The sequence below is a fragment of the Anoplophora glabripennis genome, unplaced genomic scaffold (assembly GCF_000390285.2).
Source record: "Anoplophora glabripennis isolate ALB-LARVAE unplaced genomic scaffold, Agla_2.0 scaffold280, whole genome shotgun sequence".
NCBI lineage: Eukaryota > Metazoa > Arthropoda > Insecta > Coleoptera > Cerambycidae > Anoplophora > Anoplophora glabripennis.
In genome coordinates, this window is record NW_019416356.1 from 646,669 (window position 1) to 667,391 (window position 20,723).

General features: G+C 33.6%; 1 protein-coding gene across 2 annotated transcripts in view; it reads right to left on the reverse strand.

The window, feature by feature from the left end:
• The window catches only part of LOC108910700 (putative mediator of RNA polymerase II transcription subunit 26), a 70,783-nt gene extending 51,158 nt beyond the window's left edge, over positions 1-19,625 (reverse strand). For both annotated transcript variants that reach the window (XM_018715400.1, XM_018715399.1), the window contains exon 1: positions 19,526-19,625. The gene's annotated coding sequence lies outside the window, so the exon portion shown is untranslated. The remainder of the gene's footprint in view (positions 1-19,525) is intronic.
• Positions 19,626-20,723: the final 1,098 nt, after the last annotated feature.

Sequence of the window (20,723 nt, forward strand, 5' to 3'; positions counted from 1 at the left end):
CTATAGTGGGAGCAAATAAAATAAATTTTATACGGTTTTATGTGATCCACTTTTCTAAGTAATAAAGTCTTGCGATGCGACTTCTTTATTTACACCGTTTTTTTTTTATTTCAAATGTACCTGTTCCACATATTCCTTGAGAAATTACATAGCAGACACGTTATTATATTTTTAAACCAACATCCGATTGTTAAAAGAGAGACTGCACATGATTTGTTCCTGTCGTTTTTCAGACCATAGATTACAACATCTATTAATACGCAACCTAAATATCGCATACAGCACCAATCCGAAAGATCACCAACCTGCATGTGAATCACCCACCGACATCAGTCAATCCCGAGGCCTCCTTTGATCCGCGAAATGTTTTCGATTAGTAAAATATTAGGAGCTACCGATAAAATAAACGGTACTAGACAAGTTAAGTGGTCCAGACGCGAGCTAAATGGAGTCGTTTCTGTATAATTACTTGGAAATGCTATATTTACGTCTGGTTTACAGCGCTATTAGCTTCCTAAATTCAAAGCCAACTGTGTCAGAGCGATGCGAAAAGAAGCGTCTTCATTTTTTGGGTCGCCGGGCATTTATCAGGCGTGCATGAATTTTGTCACATTTTTTTTTATTATCTAAATTTAAGAGTTTCCTCGTCGTGCCAAGTTGTTCAAGAACGGTCAATTTTATTACATACTTAAAGAAATTACGCTTTAAAATGTCCCGGATTTTCGAACTTTCCTTAGTATTTTCTTTTCCATTAAACAATATGTTTGTCGCTACTCATTTTTTTTTGTTGGATTCATTTAAACCGAATTAAAAATTAGTATCGCTAATTCGAATCACGTAAAATCTGAAACATACAATAAGATGTTTGCTAGATATTACGAGTTTCATTTAATGCTGGACGGGGCTTTAGTCCGGAGAGTAGTTGTTTCCTGCAATATTGTTAATATACAGGCTGATTCATAACTTATCCAATAAAACATTTTTCCGTGTCCGCTCGCACCAATTTTATCATATCTCTGGTTCTATGGGACGGATTGACACGTACGACATCTCATTTGAAAGCTTGAAATTTATTTTACAAGATAGTTATTATTAGTTTTTCTTTATCAAAACCCATGAAGAGACGCGTGTATGTCGAGAGCGATGTATGCGCGCTCAATCGAAAGCTCAGTGCAAGAGCGCGACGTGTTACAAACTTTTATTATTAAGAAGTCACAAAGACTAAATAATAAAAAGCATTAACAGTTGATTTAATTACTGATATTTATAAGATTTACATAAATAATAACAACAATTGTTTAGATTTTAATTAATTAATTTCTTTTTTAATAATGGGCTCATTATAGACATTTTTGCAGGTGCAATAGCAAAATGAGCAACATTTAATTTCTGCAGCCACACAAACACATGATCTTGTAGAACATACTTTGAAATGTGCAATTAGTGATGAGTTCATCTGGTAAAGGAAGCAATAATTGTATTTTTTTTTGAATGATAAGACCATACTCGTAGGTCATTAAATTTCTTACAGGTTGTACCTTTCTTTACGACTTTAACTAAATATTATTCTGCCATTTTAATATTTGCTTCGATAGTGGTTTCTGAATAATCTATAAAATGAAACATCACATTTTTAAATATTTAAACTACCGGTTCTGGTTATATGATTAATTTTATTAATGCCTTGAAATTAAATGTTGCTCATTTTGCTATTGCACCTGCAAAAATGTCTATAATGAGCCCATTATTAAAAAAGAAATAAATTAATTAAAGTCTAAACAATTGTTGTTATTATTTATGTAAATCTTATAAATACCTATAATTAAATCAACTGTTAATGCTTTTTATTATTTAGTCTTTGTGACTTCTTAATAATAAAAGTTTGTAAACGTCGCGCTCTTGCACTGAGCTTTCGATTGAGCGTGCATACATCGCTCTCGACATACACGCGTCTCTTCGTGGGTTCTGATAAAGAAAAGCTAATAATAACTATCTTGTAAAATAAAGTTCAAGCTTTCAAATGAGATGTCGTACGTGTCAATCCGTCCAATAGAACCAGAGATAATGATAAAATTGGTGCGCGCGAACACGGAAAATGTAAGCTATTTGCACTAAATTTGCAATAGCTTTTTAATTAAATAAATAATAATAATAAATCTTTTTTTTCATTTTCAAAAAAATATAAGTTGATAAGATAACTATTAACGCATAAAAAATTGTACTAGCTATAAAAATAAACTTTTTACAGCCATTTAAACATTTAATTTGTTAATAACAAACTGACCACTTTCAAGTTTTGCCACCAAGTTTTTTGGGTTCAGGAGGAGTTGTTTGCAGCCGTGGTACTCTGACTGGCCACGGAACCCTATCTGGCTTCTAGACTATATCGAGTTTGAGACGCCCTGCACAGAGGATTCTTTTAAATACAATTTTGTAAATAAAATTTAAAAACGGAAGTTTGAAAATGATTTAAAAATACACTTTTGCACGGTACTGGAAACTGGTCCACAGTAAAACCTGAGTAATAAAAAAAGAGTAATAAAAAGTGAACGGTCAAAAAATTTAAAACATTTCTTCCCCAAGGAAAGAAATAAATAAAATTTTATAACAACTAATTTATGTGAGCAAATTCAACTCTTTTTGTCGCTATTGTTATAACTAATTAATTTGTGGTTTTAATTAACAAAATAACTTAATATACCTAACGTTACAACTGTTCACAATTTTGACTACCGACGTGTAAAAACTTTTGGGCCCGTCTTAACTTGGTTAACAAACTAACATAAATGTTGTCTTGCTTCACCATAACACAAATGCTTCACCATAATACAAATGTTCGCTTTTTCGCTTTCGTAAGCCATTTTTGTCACTTGAAAAAACTAATGTAAACACTATCGTAAAAACGTTAATACTAAAATCGGATTTAGTATTCGGAATCGCCTGGGGCCACGTAGAGAGAGAGAGAGAGAGAGAGAGAGAGAGAGAGAGAGAGAGAGAATGGCACTAAAGATTACAGTAGCTCAACGATGTAACGGTTGAAAATAATACAACTTCAATAATTTTTTTCTCAGAAACTATAAGGATTTTACGAAAAATTTCACCCTACATTCTCTTTGATGTCGTTCTTTAGCATTGGAGAGAACTACTCTGCGGGATACATGTCAACCTTGTGACATTTTTTGTTTTGTTTGTATATTTATAAATTCCATTTTCAATTAGAGCACTTGAAACACAATCCTTTAAATGCAGAAGTAGCTGAGATCATGGAGATAATACGTGTCGATCTTTGTTAAAGGTGATATTATAAGAAGAATAAGATATTTCTTTGAAATAATGCATTATTTAATAAGTTTCTAAAATCTCAGGTAGGCATGCGTTTTTCGGTTAATAACATTTAGATTTCAATGTTGTTCGGGGCATGTCGTCCGCAGAGAAGTTATTGACGTTAATTTCGGGAGACTCTGTACACGACGCATGAGACTGATGCGAGTACCGAGCCTACTGCGATTTCTTACAGTCATTTTCAATTGAGGCTAGCGCCGTCCTCTGATAACTCAATTTCGCCAATAAAAAATAATCACGCCGTTTGTCGCGAATCACAGACCCATAAAATTGCTAAATTGATTGACGCTACCAACGGGATAAATCGAAATTCGTGTCCACCATCGAGTCTGAGAGGTCAACAGGCGCAACACGGCCATAATAAAAATGGCCTTTAACAACAACTACGTCTAGACCGACACTTATCAGTCCCGCGACTCCAAAGTGGGGTGGAATTAAAGCCGTCTTGGAAGTTTATGGTCTCGACAAGTGTCTTACGGAGTGCGATTAGTGCTGTAATAAACTCTGGTTGTGTACGGGGTGTTCTAAATTGCGAGGTTCACCTTGGATATCTCTAAAAGCTATTATTTTTTTATGGCTGAAGGTTGGTGTAATTTTTTTCAACCAATCGATGATCGCATTATCTCGAGCTTAGACGCAATGGTTCATTGTAAACAAATCATTACCACTGATTACGCTACGATTTAGAGATTTTTAGTTGACGGTACCAATCGTGCAATGTTGGTTGCATAAGCTCGGCGGGCACGTGACTTGTAATCTTTTATGAAAGCTCTATATAAAGCTATGAACTCTATACAAGAATTATAAGAAACAAAAACAGTGAGCAATACAACAGTATAAAGTACAGTAGAAAGTTTTAAATAATGCAGTCTTTCAAAGGACATATTATTGTATTTTTGTTGTTCTAAAGGCTGCTACACACACTCATGCAAGTCAGCCAAGTTGCCTTGTACAAGTGCTTGGTTTGCACATCACATAGACTTTTGGAGACGACTTTTCTAACAAGAACGTGCGAGAGAACCGTTTATGATATGGTCTCGGACGATATTTTAATTGCAATAGCAGTTGCATTGCATTTAAAAAAGGTATAAAAAACGATCACAGTGGACAGAAGATTGGCTTAAAAAACGGAAATTGTTTTCGCATGTAAATTTATTGGAAGAATTGCGACTGGAACCTCGTGATTGAATTGCAAACACGTGACTATTCAATTGTTTCCGAATAAAATCGGCCGACTTGATCAGATTGGCATACACACATTTCAACTTGCTATTGAAAAGACCAATATTTTACTAGGTCGATTTTCAACCTTAAATACTTTGGACATAAGTGCAAAAAAATGGCTTCTTTGCCATGACCTTAAATATTGCGATATTCTGGCAATATTAGAAATATTTAAGAAGTTTGAAACCCCAAATGACAAACTAATAGAATTATAGAATTTGTAAGTATATTTAAATTTATAGAATAATATTGACTTTTATAGTAATTAATAAATTAAAATTATATCAATGTTACTGAGCACGCGCACTAAAGATAATTTCATGTAAGTGAAATAGCCTCGCAACAGGATATCATTCAAAGAAAGTCTGGTTATGGTTAAGAGTACGTCTATAATAAACCACTTGAAGAAAAAAACACTCAATAAACATAATGACATAGTACAACACCAAGAAAATCAATAAAAATACTTAGTAGAACTAAAAAATGTCAAGATTAAACAAAACAAGAGAAAATATGCTAATGATGACAGCGATAACATATCAAGATCTTACCTGCGTATGAGGCGATTTTTTCCGAGCATGAGCATTAGGAATAATACGGCTAATGTTAAATTTTTACTTTATTTAAATATAGGAACATTCTTTTATATATTTTTAAGCACATTAGTGTATCTATTTTACGAAGCACATGTTGGTTATTCTTAAATACTTCCAAATCTATGTAAAAAATAATAATTTGAAGTTGTTCATTATTATAGTATCTATGTAAATAGTACACAAGGGTCAGATTCGGTCTGTACAACTATGAGAATTCGTTGCGGGTTGCCTAAATATGTGACGTCACACTAAAAGAGTATATTCAAACCCCGATTTCAGGTACACATACGTATGCAAGTCGGTCGACTTGGATTGGTACAAGCCAACTTGGCCGACTTGCATGATTGTGTATAGCAGCCTTAAGAACGCCGGTGATAAAACCAACAAGTAAAAACAGCTACTATAGAAAGATCTCGCTATTTCGACATTTTATTAGAATTGGTTGTTATTCTTTCTGAGGATTATATTGGCGTCATAAAGTTTTTAAATGTTATTTTGTCAATTGTTTTTTTACGATTGTCTTACACCAATAATGGTCGTAAAATGCTCATTTGCGGTATTATACAGGGTATCTTCGATTTTGTTTGAAAATTTGGGCAATAGCGTTTTCGGGCATGCCCTTTTCAATTAAAATAATGGCGTTCACCTAACGCTTCCGGTTATACCGGAAGTTGACGTCATCTTCGTAATTTTAAATTGAACACCCTGTATATTGCAATTTTGGATTCTACGTCAATTATTAGGTTTTTGATATATTTAATTTTTTTCAAATAAAAAATTAATAAAACTGCCTAATTAAAAAGATGTGTATTTTCTAATAATAAAGTTAGGGATATAAAATTTATAGGAGACATAACTAAAACTTTAAGCTTCCCTGCCATAATTTCAAAATGACTTAATTTCATACAGGGTGGTAGAAATTAATGCCGAATTTAGTCAACTTTAAACCATCTTAAATTATTTTTTTTAAATGGAACACCTTGTATATTTTTGCGCAACCTGATGAATAATTTTGTTCTCTTTCGAATGGTATAATGGTTCCTGGTTTTTCTGGTGCAGTCAACGGATATCGCATTATTTCTTGCGAGGATGGCTGTGAAATTTTTATTGGAACTTCAAAACAAGCACCTAATCTATCACTAGTTTATTGTTGTCAATTTAACACATACAGTGAATGTTTATTTGAGTATTATTATTGTTAAAGAATGGAAAACGTTAACATTTATTCAAATGGTGACATTCTAAATTTATTCATGGAGAGTATCACAAGATAATAAATAGGACTTGCATGGTATTTAATGAGATATATCCTCATATACCACCAATTAGTAGACACATTTTACGAAGAATTTTAAGAAATCAATTAGAATAAGGTCGAATTTCTGCCAACGCCTGAAACTAAGTTGATAACCGTGGGGCACTCTGTATACAGTCCCTTCATAAATGATTACAAGCCACATCACAGCCGTTGAAAGAGAACGTTGTGTTTTAATCTAACCTTAATCTTATTGTTTTAATAATTTTTAATTTTACCGAAATTTAACTGCAAACATGAAGAAAATAAAATTACATTTCCAAGCAAAATTATTGGTCACGTGGCTTGCAATCATTTACGCTTTGTATCACTATTTTAGAAATGTTTTATTATCTCTGAAATGATGTTTTAATCATAAGACAGTAACAACAACAAAAGAATTAGAAGTAATTTATTGTACTTGAATTAGCCACTTTTATTCATGGCTCTAGATATAGAACACCTAACACATAATGTTTATTTATATTCAAAAAATGTTTTGATAAATGAATTCTTGTAGATTAGTTATGGATTACCTTGGCATTATAGCAACAAACGAAAAGTAAACAATAGGAATGTATGTGGATTACCGATACGTAATCAATCATTCTTACTAAACAGATAATATTGCTTAAATTATCGCGCAAAATGGAAACACAAGACTTCATGTTATAGTCGTCGTGATGTTCAGGATCCACTACACTATTAGTGACCACTATGTATAAATAACTTCTGTAATTCGACGTTATTCCTTGAAACGGGAACAATGATCGGAAGTATCTTATTAGTTAACTACAGGAAGTTCAATTTCACTGCATTATCTCCACATTTAACGCCCTGTATGATACAATTTGCAAATAGTTAACATTCTCCTGCAATGAAACTAAAATTTACGTACCTACGTCCATATGGTGCTCACTTTTCTTTTTACGATATTACAACCTTGATATTTTTATCGTTTTTTACAAAATTGCATATTATCGCGTCTAGCCGGCCGATAGAAACAATGGCACGCGAACTAAGCCCACCGCGAGATGATCATCGCACAGGTGAAAAGTACTGTAAGATGTTTTGATTTTAACAAGAGAATATAGATAAATATAGCTACTACGCGTTATAAGAAGCTGTACTGTAACATTTACGGGTCTCACAACGGGTACAACATATGCTGTAAAGACATATATGGAAGAATCATTGCCATATTCGAAAGCCGACCGTCCAGACTTGTACAGGGCATTCAGTTGGATCGTGAACACATCTGTAACCTTAGCAGCGATTATTTGTTTGTAGAAAACAAGTGTTGGTATCAGTTTTTCAATTTTTGAAGGCCGATTGATCTGTTAAAATTTGTTATAAGGCTAGTTCAAGGTCAACGAACACTTTCCACAAACCAAAATATAATTATATTTGAAAAATTGTATACAGCTTTATTACTTCTCGACAACGAACAAACAACTACAAACAAGATTCTTGCCAACTTGTACGGGGTATTTGAAAGAAAGTTTCCCTGAGTGAAGTTTATTTTTTTTAAGATAATCATTTTTAAAGATATTTCAGTGAAGGTGCCAATTTTGGGCTCAACACGTCTATCTTAGAAGAGTGTACTTCCTACATTTTCTGATATGCTGATTACAAATATGTCCTCAGTTTTAATGTCAATTGAGCCATTCCAGAAATACAGAGGAAAAACAGAACGTACACACTATAAGGGAAGAGCAATTCCCGCAGGGGGAATTATACAGGGTGTTAAAAAAAGAGTGTAAAATATTTAAGGAGGTAATAGTATGAACCAAAATAAGCAGAAAAGTCTCAATAAACATGGGTCCGCAAAGTAACGGATGCGGAGATATGGAATGTTTTATGTTTTTTAGCCCCTTTTTTTATTTTGCAAAAACGTTGTGTATTTTCTTATAATAGTTGGTTGATGTTTAGTGAAATAAACAGTACGTATTTGACAGTTGTTCTCAGTGCACAAGTTTTCTTTCGCTATGGCTGGTTACTCTAACGCAGAATTAACAGACATGCATTTCATGTATGGTCGTGCTAATGGGAACGCCACCGAAGCGCGACGTCTTTATGTTGACGCTTATCCAAATCGCCAGATTCCTTCACAACGCATGTTTGGAAGAATTCACCAAAGATTGCGTGATACCGGTTCCTTGAGCAAACAGTGCCATTTATCCGGAAGACCAAGGTCGGTATCCACTCCTAGAGCAGAAGAAGAAATTCTAGCACTGGTAGAGCAGAATCCAGGTACGAGTGTGCGGAGAATATCAGCCGAGGTAGGAATTAGTGGTCCTCTTGTTTGGAGAATCCTTCACGAGCAACTGCTTTATCCATACCATGTGCAACGAGTACAGGCCTTAAATCCAATAAATGATCATCAAGCACGTTTGGTTTTTTGCCGCTGGTTTCTACGTCATGATGCTGAAGACCCTCGTTTTCTTGCAAACATTCTTTTTACTGATGAGGCCGGGTTCACAAGAAATGGAGTGTTTAATTTTCACAATACGCATATTTGGGCCGACGAAAATCCTCATGCTCTAATAGAATCTGGACATCAGGCACGTTTTTCATTAAACATTTGGATGGGTATTGTAGGTGACAGGTTTCTAGGTCCTGTTGTTTTACCAAACCGATTAACAGGCGCTGCTTACCTCAACTTTCTGCAGAACACACTGTATGAGTTTTTGGAAGACATTCCTTTGAATCAGAGGCAACAAATGTGGTTCCAGCATGATGGTGCTCCAGCTCATTTTTCCATGGCCGTTAGAGAGCATTTACACCAAACTTTTCCACATAGATGGGTAGGAAGGGCCGGACCTGTTTTATGGCCTCCAAGATCGCCTGATCTGAACCCTCTAGATTTCTTTGTTTGGGGATATTTGAAGACATTAGTGTATGGTACTCCTGTAAATAGCCTGGAAGAGCTGCAGCTACGGATTAATCAAAAGTGTCAAGAAATCCAAACCAAGGAGGGTGTTTTCGAAAGAGTTCGAATATCGTTGAGACGAAGATGTCGTGCCTGCTTGGAAATGGACGGAGGGCACTTTGAACATCTTCTGTAACTTTGTTTTTTGTTTGTTAAAAGCTTCCTTTGTCGGTTTATTCCTAATAAAATAAAATGTTTGAAAAACGAATAGTGGTCCATATCTCCGCAACCGTTACTTTGCGGACCCATGTTTATTAAGACTTTTCTGCTTATTTTGGTTCATACTATTACCTCCTGAAATATTTTACAATCCTTTTTTAACACCCTGTATTCAGTAAAAACGAAACAAACTTTTTTTGGGAAAAATCCTCGAATAGGTCGATTTTTAATTTAAAAAATACATATTTTACCATAAAGGCTATTTTCAACCGTTATTTGTTTTCGAGCAATGACGTCATCGACATTTTTTTAAATAGCAACCCCCTATTTTTGTTCTTGATTCTGAAAGATGGTTTCATTGTCGATCCGACAGTATTAAAATGTTGCCATCTTACATAGGAAAGTTTTCGAGTAAATGACGATTGAATGTTAGAAAATACAAATCAATTAAAATAAAGCAAAACGTTATCAAATTTAGTTTTTCGAAATACCTGAAGTTTTTTATGGATCACGTAGGTGTAAATCTTTACAAAGTATCACTTTCATACCGACTTTCTAAGTATTGTAAGCGATATAAAAATTATTGTTGAATTTAAAGTGTTATGGCACATTTAACTGTCACACAAAGAATTGAAATTATAATTCTTATCGGATGCGGGGATAAGACTAGAACGCAGCAGGAAGTTTGTGATTTATTTAATGAAAAACATCCAGATCGCCGTCAACAGTCAGTAAGAATCTAAATTTATAGAAACTGGCAATGTTGTAGATATTCCACACGTCCAAAACCTGGACGTCCAAGCGTTAGTGAAGATCACAAACAGAACATTTTGATAAGTATGGTAGATAATCCTCATAATACTTCACGATTGGTTGCATTAAACACTGAAATTAGTCAGACCACAGTGCTACATATCCTGAGGAAGGCAAAATATAATCCCTACAAAATTCAACTTGTGCAGGAACTCAATGAAGACGATCCCGACCGCCGCTTACACTTTTGTAAAATTGTGATTGATTTATGTCAAGTAAATAGAGATTTACACCGGCAAATACTTTTTTCAGACGAGGCCACATTTTGTCTCAATGGTACAGTGAGCCGTCAAACTTTCAGGTATTGGAGTCGGGAAAATTCTCATTGGAAGGAAAAGACACATATCCAACACCTTCAGAAATTAAATGTGTGGGCTGGAATAGTTGACAACAGAATAGTAGGGCCTTTCTTCTTTGAAGGAACCCTTACAGGAGAAAGATATTTAGAGTTTTTACTAAATGACTTGTTCCAGCGCTTGCAGTAATTTTTCCTAACGATAATGACCCTGATATTCCTGATGACATCATATGGTTTCAGCAAGACGGTGCAACTCCATACTATGCGCACCCTGTTCGAGATTTTCTGGACAATTGTTTTCCTAGGAGGTGGATCGGCAGACAAGGACCGATAGAATGGCCCGCGAGATCCCCAGATCTTACACCCCTGGACTATTTCTTATGGGGCTACTTAAAGTCCAAAGTACGTTAATAGACCACATAATTTAGAAGAACTCCAAAATTGTATTATAGATGATATACACAGAGTTACCCCAGAAATAATTCATAATGTGCAAGAAGAATTTCTACATAGACTTGCGTATTGTCAAGAAGTCGGTGGGTGGCAATTCGAACATATGTATTTGCTTGACATAGGAATTGTTATTTTTTTAATGAATACAATTAACGTTTTCTAACATTCAATCGTCATTCACTCGAAAACTTTCCCATGTAAGATGGCAACATTTAAATACTGTCGGATCGACAAAGAAACGATCTTTCAGAATCAAGAAAAAAAATAGGGGGTTGCTATTTAAAAAAAATGTCGATGACGTCATTACTCGAAAACAAATGACGGTTGAAAACCGCCTTTAATGTTAAAATATGTATTTTTTAAATTAAAATTCGACCTGTTTCAGGATTTTTCCCAAAATAATTTGTTTCGTTTTTACTGATTTTATTCCATACTTTAGGAGCGTACTGTATTTTCTGTATATTGTTATAGATTTAGACAAGACATGTCCAGAAGCCATTCGTGGCTACTGTTGTCAATGTAAGAACGGTAGGATGTTATGCGTACGTCATGACATGGGAGTTATTCGGTATTTGGGACATGGGCCAAGAAAACAATAAGACCCGCCGAAGATTTATCGCTGATGCCAGTATTGCAAAAGTATTCTGATGAAGATAACTAATAAATACGAGGTGTTCATTAGAGCGCTATTAAATGATATTAAACGTCTTAAACTATAGAGTACGTTGGGTGGTAATCATCTATAGCAAAAATCCTTTTTAGAAATATTTGAAAGATTCATGATGCGTAGAGCCAAAGTGAGGTCAGATTCGGTTTTGAGGACCAAAGTACATGGAAATACCATGGTTTAATCCCTTACACAAGACTTTTTTCAATTGTGGGTCAGTGTAATTTTTGAACTTCAACAGCTTTGAAAACCAATATCTTACAATTAGAATCCGCTCAATTTTGGGGGTTATTGACTTTACTAGACCAAGTACTATAACTTAGTACAATTTTTTAACTTGGATTTTATAGGCCCAATGTCTCAAAAGACTTTGGCACCGTTCTTTGGTGTAGAGGTTTCTTTTTATCTAAAATTAGATATTGGAACAGAAATATATGGCAAATTAGGAAAATTTTTCTTTCAGGATATGAAGCTCTAGCCAGTTTGTTTGCCAATATAAATACTATCTATTTATTTTCTTTAAATACTATATATTTAATAAAAATAACCTTAAAAAAATATTCAAGCAAACTATCTCCGGTTTTTGGAGGAAAATACATATCCTGAATATGTTCAGGACGATAAAGAGCGTATTGCTTTGAAATCTGAAGATTCAAAAGCAACCAGTTATGTGCTCAGTTGACTCAGAGTCAGACAAAGAATATCTTCTTTTAAGTGAATTTATAAAATAATGATTTTTTTCTGAAGTCACTTTTTTTTGGAATGCTTATATGGAAATTTGGTTAAAGCTCCAGTTGAAATATACCTTGAATATTGAATATTGTTTTTTGAGGTTATAGAGAACTAATATTTTCTTTCTTTCTTTGTTCAGTCATGAAAAGTTGATAATTTTTTTAACAGTTTAAATAAAATACTATACTTATTTGTCGTTCGTTAATTTGCCCACTTTTTCAATGAATTTATTTTCAGGAAAATATATCTGTATCGAGTTTCTTTCAATTTTTCCAATTTTTTGCACTTTTTGCACTTTTTCCTGATTTTAGCTCTACATGAATACTTTGCACTCTACATAATTTGATAATTAAACTAACTTACATTATATTTTATTTATTTTTCGTTTCGTATACCATATAATTTTGAGCGGTATTAAATTTACTATTTGGTCATCTAAATAAAAATTCGTTGTAGATTTAGCGCATTTAAAAAAAATAGATTTTTTTTTAATTTAAACGATATTTAATGAGAAATTGTGGGAAAAGTCGAGAAAAATTATTCTTTTTCATTTTGATAATGATTACATAATGTTTAAGAGCAATAAACATGTTTCTTTAACTCTTTCAAAAACATTATAAACAAAGAACCGGATATAAAAATGTTTCTCAACATTGGTCTTTTCATCAATATTTCTAAATCAGCGGTATATTTTGTAAAAAACCGTAAAACGTAATATTTTTGCACTTTTTCAAATTCATGAAAAAAAAATATATATTTTATCTTCGAAAAGTATGATAGGTCGTTATAGAGAATTTATTTAAGTTTTCAAAAATGCCATTGGATTTATAATTATAATCAGGATAATCGCTTAATTTATCTCGAATTATGTTTAAAGTAGGAACTTTATTTTTTTTATACATATTATAAATTATGCGCCGCATTAAATCTGGTAAAATAGTCAATTTTCTTTAATTTTGTATTTTTCCATTTCCTCTTTGTACTGTGATCAATCCTAATTTAATTACGCGACAAATTGTCGTTTTTGATATCTTAGTTAATTCGTTAATACGTTTCCTAACTTTTTTATCACATTGTTCACTATTTTCAATTTTTAAACATTCATATAATATATTTACATTGACTTTTTACGTGTAAATCTTTGTTTTTAAACTCTGTTTCGATACTTTCGATCGGTTCCATTATTTGAGGATTTTCCCGAGATATTTCGTTATCCTCCGCTTCAAAGAGTCTCCAGAGAGCCACGCTAAATTACTAGATAATTACATATAACATTTATTTTAATAACTATTACCCTTTACTGGTTACATTATGAACAAATAATAATATCAGCTAATAAATACATATTATACCAACAACATACACCGCCAAGCAATGCTCTGCACTGCACTAGCAAAGCGGCAAAGCTAAGTGAACGTGTACCATACAAAAAAAATATTTACGACCTAGTGGACCAATACAGGTTTGCTTTGATGACCAGCGCGCCGCCGTCAATTCTATATCAGGCGGACTGGTTTACCAATACCGGACTCGCCGAATTGCTATTCGAGTATAAATTACGAGACATATCATGGTCAAAGCATAGAAAGAAATTTCAGGAGAAGTGCATACGGTCCCGTGCTTTAAGATTTACAAGTTCCAATTGACATCGTAACAACTATACTAACAAATGATTCAAGAAAAAGAAAGTACCTAAATATGCAATACTAGTTAAAGAATAGTGAAAAATATTGTTCCATTTTCACTACCAGCAAAAAAGAAGTGACTAAAGAATCTTTTCCTTTCGCTAAAGCAATAGTCTGAACGCATCTTTAGTTCTAATTACTTTCCAACGAGGATACTTGTTTAAAGTCGGAAGGCTTTCAGTAACTCCAACTTTTCCGCCTCGTATATAAATCTGAGGCGTTATTAAGTTTTATTCCAACATATGTATTGCTATTAGTTTTATTTATAGGCTCTGTTATTTATTGCAGCGTCATTCGTAATGTGCTTAATGAATTTCAAAATATGCAACGCGGGACTGTTGACTGCGAAATAACTTACAGATTGACTTCGCGTTTGACCTCAGAAGGCTATTTCAAGCTTTTTCGATAAATTGATTGAATAGATATGGTTGATATATACGAGGGTACATCCAAAAATACACGTATTCTATTATTAGGTCTCACATGTTTTACTCAAAAAGATTTTTAAAAGATCTTTTTGTTGTAGCTGTTTTTTACGTAATCAAATTTTGTTAAAGGTGAAAGCAAGAATAAAGGATGTGTCCCTGGATGATTGCATTATTTGAGAATGTAAACATACCAGGTATGTGTTTTTTAATTAATTATTTAAAAATATCTATTTTATTTTGAATAATTACTTGTTATTGTTTAATGAGTACTAGCGTGGTGTGATATAATACCAGGTGCGACATGTCATGGAGTAATAGCTTCCTGCAGTATCAGCAGTTATCAATCTTGTCTGTTAAGTTGAATATCTTTTGCATACCTAGATGTCTGGTGCCGAAGAACATTATTTGACTTAATTTGATAAAAATTTAAAAAAATGACTAAAAACATGCAATTATATCTACCAATTCTACAAATTTATGAGGATAAATTGAAATGTGGAAATATGACCGAATGTGACTGCTAAAATATTCAGTTGTTTTAATTTGGTTTTCTCAAACCAACAAAGTTTATCCCACAAAAACAAAATGTGTCAGCGTGTGAAATAATAAAAAAATATATACCAAAACAAACGAGTGGTAACTTCCTTGGCCTTCTACTTTGTTTATAAGGAAAATAATGAATGCGACACATGTTACCGTTATTTACAATACCATTTTAAAAATATTTTTTATGATCGTGATTGAAATTAGTTCATTTAGTAATTATCAATAAATAAGTTCTAGGTTGCTTGTTTACAAACAGACTGTGAATTAATATTTTTAAATTACTCACTAATTAAATGTTGACTGCCAATATAATAAATAATAAATAACCTGGTATACAGGGTGATCCATTAACGGTACGGAGAGGTTGTACGTAGGAAACTAGACGTGCTACGAGTATGGGGTAAAAAATATATTGACAAATACGACCAAAAGAAGTTGATTTAAAATATTTTCAAGTTTGCAACTTCACCGTTAGAGGGCGCAACTGCTATAGTGTTACAGAAAATTATCGATTTTTCGAAATATCGCTTATATAAAGCACACTTTTTAGATACACTGTTAAACTCTTCATAAGTTTTGCTTGAACTTTTTTTTGTTATTACCATAGCAACGCCAGTATGAAGGAGGCCATCTTGATATTTTTAAATTGTCATAATTTCTAAATGCCTTAATCCATTTCAAGAAACGACGGCCCATTTTAAAGAACTATTAATAAAATTTATTTTTATGATATGGGAATAAAAATGTTATTTTCCTGCGCAACGGTAGACGACGCCGACGCTAATCAGACAAGTTTTGGAATTGTCTCCGTTTACTAAAAAAAATTAAATGTAACGATATAGGTTTTTTTCATGATTTGATTGACCATTTATTAAGGAAAACAAATACACAAACCGGAAGTCGATAACTTTTTTCGTTTTCAAGTTATTGCTAAAATGGTGAGGTTGTGCTAGAACATCCTCCTTTATTTTGTTCTCCAAATAACATTGATATAATCCAAGCCAAAATTAAGTTGTAAAACTATATACCAAGCTTGTTTTTAAAAAAGTACTTGCTTTATTTTGAAATTTGTTTCATTTTTTTTTTATTAATTCCAAATATCCAATAAAGATTATTGTTTCCATAACGAGGCAGGCTATGTCCTATGAAAATAGACAAATGAAAATTATGTCAAACGAAATGTGACAGCTCTTGCTTCGTGCAAAATTATTGTCATTTATGTGGCGTCCTTCATACTGGCGTTGCTATGGAATAACAAAAAAATCAAACAAAACCTATGAATATCAATAAATAAATATGTAAATTTATATATTAAGGTACAAATAGTATTTTATCTGTGGGGTGTTCTATTTCCTTTAAAATACCCCGCATATCTTTTCTGTAAATTTTTTATTTTCGGAATAATACATTGTCGATACGCCTACTTATAATTTCTAAGCCTTTTTTTCGGTTCGGCGCTGTTAGGTATCGATATAAATATAGATTTACAACGCACACTAGGATTATAAATAACCGAGATATAATTATTATACATGCTTGCATATGACAAGGCCTTGTAATTTGCCGCAGCTTTATAGCCGGTAACAGACTTCGATTTGGCAAAACCATCAATTACAAGCGCCTAACGATAAAATTCAAGTACGCGCAGGTAGTGTTTGTTTAGTTTTAATATCGCCAAGGTAGTAAATGGGTCGATCGTCATTTGTTTTGAAAATTACTCCCACCCTTTGGCCACTTCTAAAATGAAATGGACAGCTATATTTCAGGAGACATTATTATATACAACTCATGAAAAGCAACAACTCTTTACACTGTAAGAAAAAATTCGCTCAAATTCACTCAACAATGCGTCAATTTCTGTCCACATCCATTTGAGTGAAACTTTGCACTCTTTTAGTATGAGTACAACTAAAAGGTTATGAAACTATTGCAACAGTAGTGAGTGAATTTTACTCGAATCCGAGTTTCTGCTAACTATCAAGTGATAAGACAATATTTATTTTTAGGTCTCAATTAAAGCAATTGGTTAACCGATCGGAGGAATATATTGCCATAACCTATATTGTACGTTAAACATACGTAATTAAGTGTAGGTAACAATTTAACTATCCGTTTATTTAACCAAATATTAATCGAGACACGATATATTGTTGTTTTTAATTATTGTAATCAAACCACTGCATTTAAACATAATTTTCACCAAAATAACTGGATTAACGAACACTTGTCAAGCACTACACGCCATACACTACGCCACGAGATGATCTAATGAGGACGATGGGAATAGACAAAGACAACGCACGACAACCATAGAATGGAGTGTGGACACTCAATAATGAAGACATTTACTCCGATTTAGCTACAAGTGTACCAAATACGAGTTGATCTGCGGAAATATTTAAATATTTAAGTGAAAGTACTTAGTTTTAATTCAAATATTATCACAAATGAGTAAAATAATCGAAATACTCAATATTGAGTGAAAATGTACTGAGTAATCTCACTCAATGAACTCACTCCGTACCTTTATTGCTTTCACTCGTACCGATTTTTTTACAGTGTAATATTTTCATGATAAATGTACTTACTTAAACATATACTTATGCGTATACTAAGTTTATTGATTTATGTTCCAATGGCGTGTAACAATGTCAAAATTAAAAAAAAAACAATTAAAAACTAAGAGATTGACGAAAAAATATTAAATGAACATTTCTGCTTTTGACGAGCTAAATGTTTGGTTAAAATTTATATGATTTTTTTTTACAAAGGTGGCGGAACGAAAGTATTCTTGTAATACGATATTTAAAACATTTTCATTTATAAATTACACAGGTCAACAAGGGTTGAGAAGCAGACACACTAATATGCATTCTCGAAGGATTTTGGTGCGCTGAATCCGAATCTGGCCGCAGAATTGCTCTATCACGTCAGATTTTCGAGAAATCCTAACCTAAAAGTGCAAAAACACTGTATGTTGATATTTCTAAGTTTATCAGTTTCTTAATATGCGAAAATCTACTAAGGATCTCTTAGACGTCAAACAGTTGATTGCAGTTCAGAAATTTCATACTCAGACCTTCAATACATACCAACTCAAACTCACAAACTCCAAATCCGCAAACCCACAAACCCCAAACCCACAATCCTTAAACCCACAATCCCACAATACCCGAACCTACAAACTCCAAACTTACAAACCCCAAGCCCACCAACTCCAAACCCACAAACCATATGGGTATGAAGTTCCTGAATTGCAATCGACTGCTTGATGTCTAAGGGATCCTTAGTAGATTTTCGCATATTAAGAAACTGAGAAACTAAAAAATTTCAACATGCGATATCTTAACGAAAAAAAAAGATATTTGAGCAAACTCAACAACATTCAAAGGAGGGAGCCTTGTACTTTTAGATTCAATGTATTAGTTTTTTGAAAAAGAATAGACGGCATTACTACATAACCTCAAAGATGACGAAAAACAGTGTTTTTTGCACTTTTAGGTTAGGATATGTCAAAAACCTGACGTGATAGAACAATTCTGCTGCCAGATTCGCATTCAGCGACCTAAATCCTTCGGAAATATATATCCAAGTTTCTGCTTCCAAAAAAAAGTTAAATTTTGTTGGTCTGTGATATTTGGCTCAAAGATTACTTTGTTTATAATGAAAAATTATTTTTCAAATATAAAACGATGACGGTCCTATTTTTTGTAAATATTCTACGTAATCTATGTTGAAAGAGCAATAGAGGTGAACATTTTAAATTATAGATAGATCGCCAAGGCGTTGGAGAGTATTTGAGTGAAAATATTTCGTCCGCCCCCGTATATTAAAAATACATTCTTGGTATTAAACGCCACGTCGATAAATAGCAAAAATACGTACTAACTTGCCGTCGGACACTATCATTCTTAATGCGACACGTTTTTAAACAAATAAACAATAAACAAAGTACACTGAATGGTAGTTTTCGCAAAACATTTGCGCATATAAAATTGTTGTTAGACGCGAAACAGCCAGGTTAATAATAATACATAGTTTGTCGGGTGTTACGTAAAGGCCAACACTCGGTATTTGTTCCTCTACTTAGGAAGAGGTATTTTAAGAGTCTTACGCTATTTTTAACACTGGGTTGAAGTTATTTGAAAGCGTTTTGGAAAAAAGCGTTTGGCAAAGCGGAAACCTCGGCGTTTTCAAACGAAAATGGCGGCCGCTTTGCGAAAAACCCACCTCGGAAAAGCGAGTTTACGGGCAAAACGCAGAGGTTTTTATTTTTGCGAGTAACAAACAGAACAACCACACACGTCTAGCAGCTTTTGCGTGTTTTGCGTTAATTTTCTCAGCAGCGGTACTTACTCAAAAAATAATTATGCCAGTGCAAAAAGTCTAAATCGTAAAACTAAACTTAAAATGTAAAACTGACAAAATGAATCAGCGCTGCATTCGGGCCGAAGATAGCCGATTATATCTGAAACTGAACGCGTGGCTAAAAATGGACACAACTGGGGCGTCGCGACGCCCTATTCGTATTATGGAATATACACGCAATCCCGTCACGTCACCGTCCGATCGTCCCGTTATGCCTTGTTTGAAAATCGAGGCGGCCGCTTCCGTTTTCGGAGGAAAATTGCAGCGGCACGGGGGGGCGGGGAGGGCAGATTCGCTTTAATTTGTGGAAAGATCGGCTCGTAAATGAAAGACGCGGTTTTGGCACGAAGACCGTCTTGCTCGAAGGTGGGAGGCGAGGAAATGTGCGAGGCGCGACGCCTTTCCACCAGCGGTGTATACTGGGCGTTGTCCCAAGTGCTGCGATAAGGGCAATTTCGTTTTTAGGATAACAGTTGAAATACACTATAATAAAACGTTATAAGAAGGAATTATAGGTCGCTGTTTAAGTATACAAGATCAGTCAAAAAGTTATGACGAAACAAAGTAACGTTTTCTTTAATTTAACACCCTACATATTATTCCATATTTCAATAATTGTTCTCGATTCTAAACAAAATTCATGTAGCACATGATACATACATGATACCTAAACTTAACAGTTTTCGAGATATCGAACATTGAAAATGATATTTCTAATTATACAACATTATTTTAGTCCATTAAGTTCATTGTCCATCAAGTTACCTTTGAAAGTTTCTAGCTCCACAACAACGCCACGTGTGAATCGTAAACATGGCACGTTTTAGGAGGTACCTATATCGGGTTTATTCAAATTCTCAGATGTACTTGAAATTTATATAGCGTATTACCCAGTGCTCCCTCTGTGCGTCATATTTTTTTGAAATTTTTTTAGAATCTAGATTTTGAGATATAGTTGTTGAAAGTTGTTCATTTTAACATAGATTTATATGGCGAAGATGGACGGTGCGGCTCTTTTTTTGCCCATAACTGAGAAAAAAAAATGTAGAAATTGTGAAACAAAACTTTTCCATAGATAGTACACAGTATTATCTTATTTTTGATGTAAAACTAATGTAAGTTTTGAACATAGTAGAGCTGTATTAATTAGAAACAGAAACCAATAATTGCATTTCTGTCTGACTTG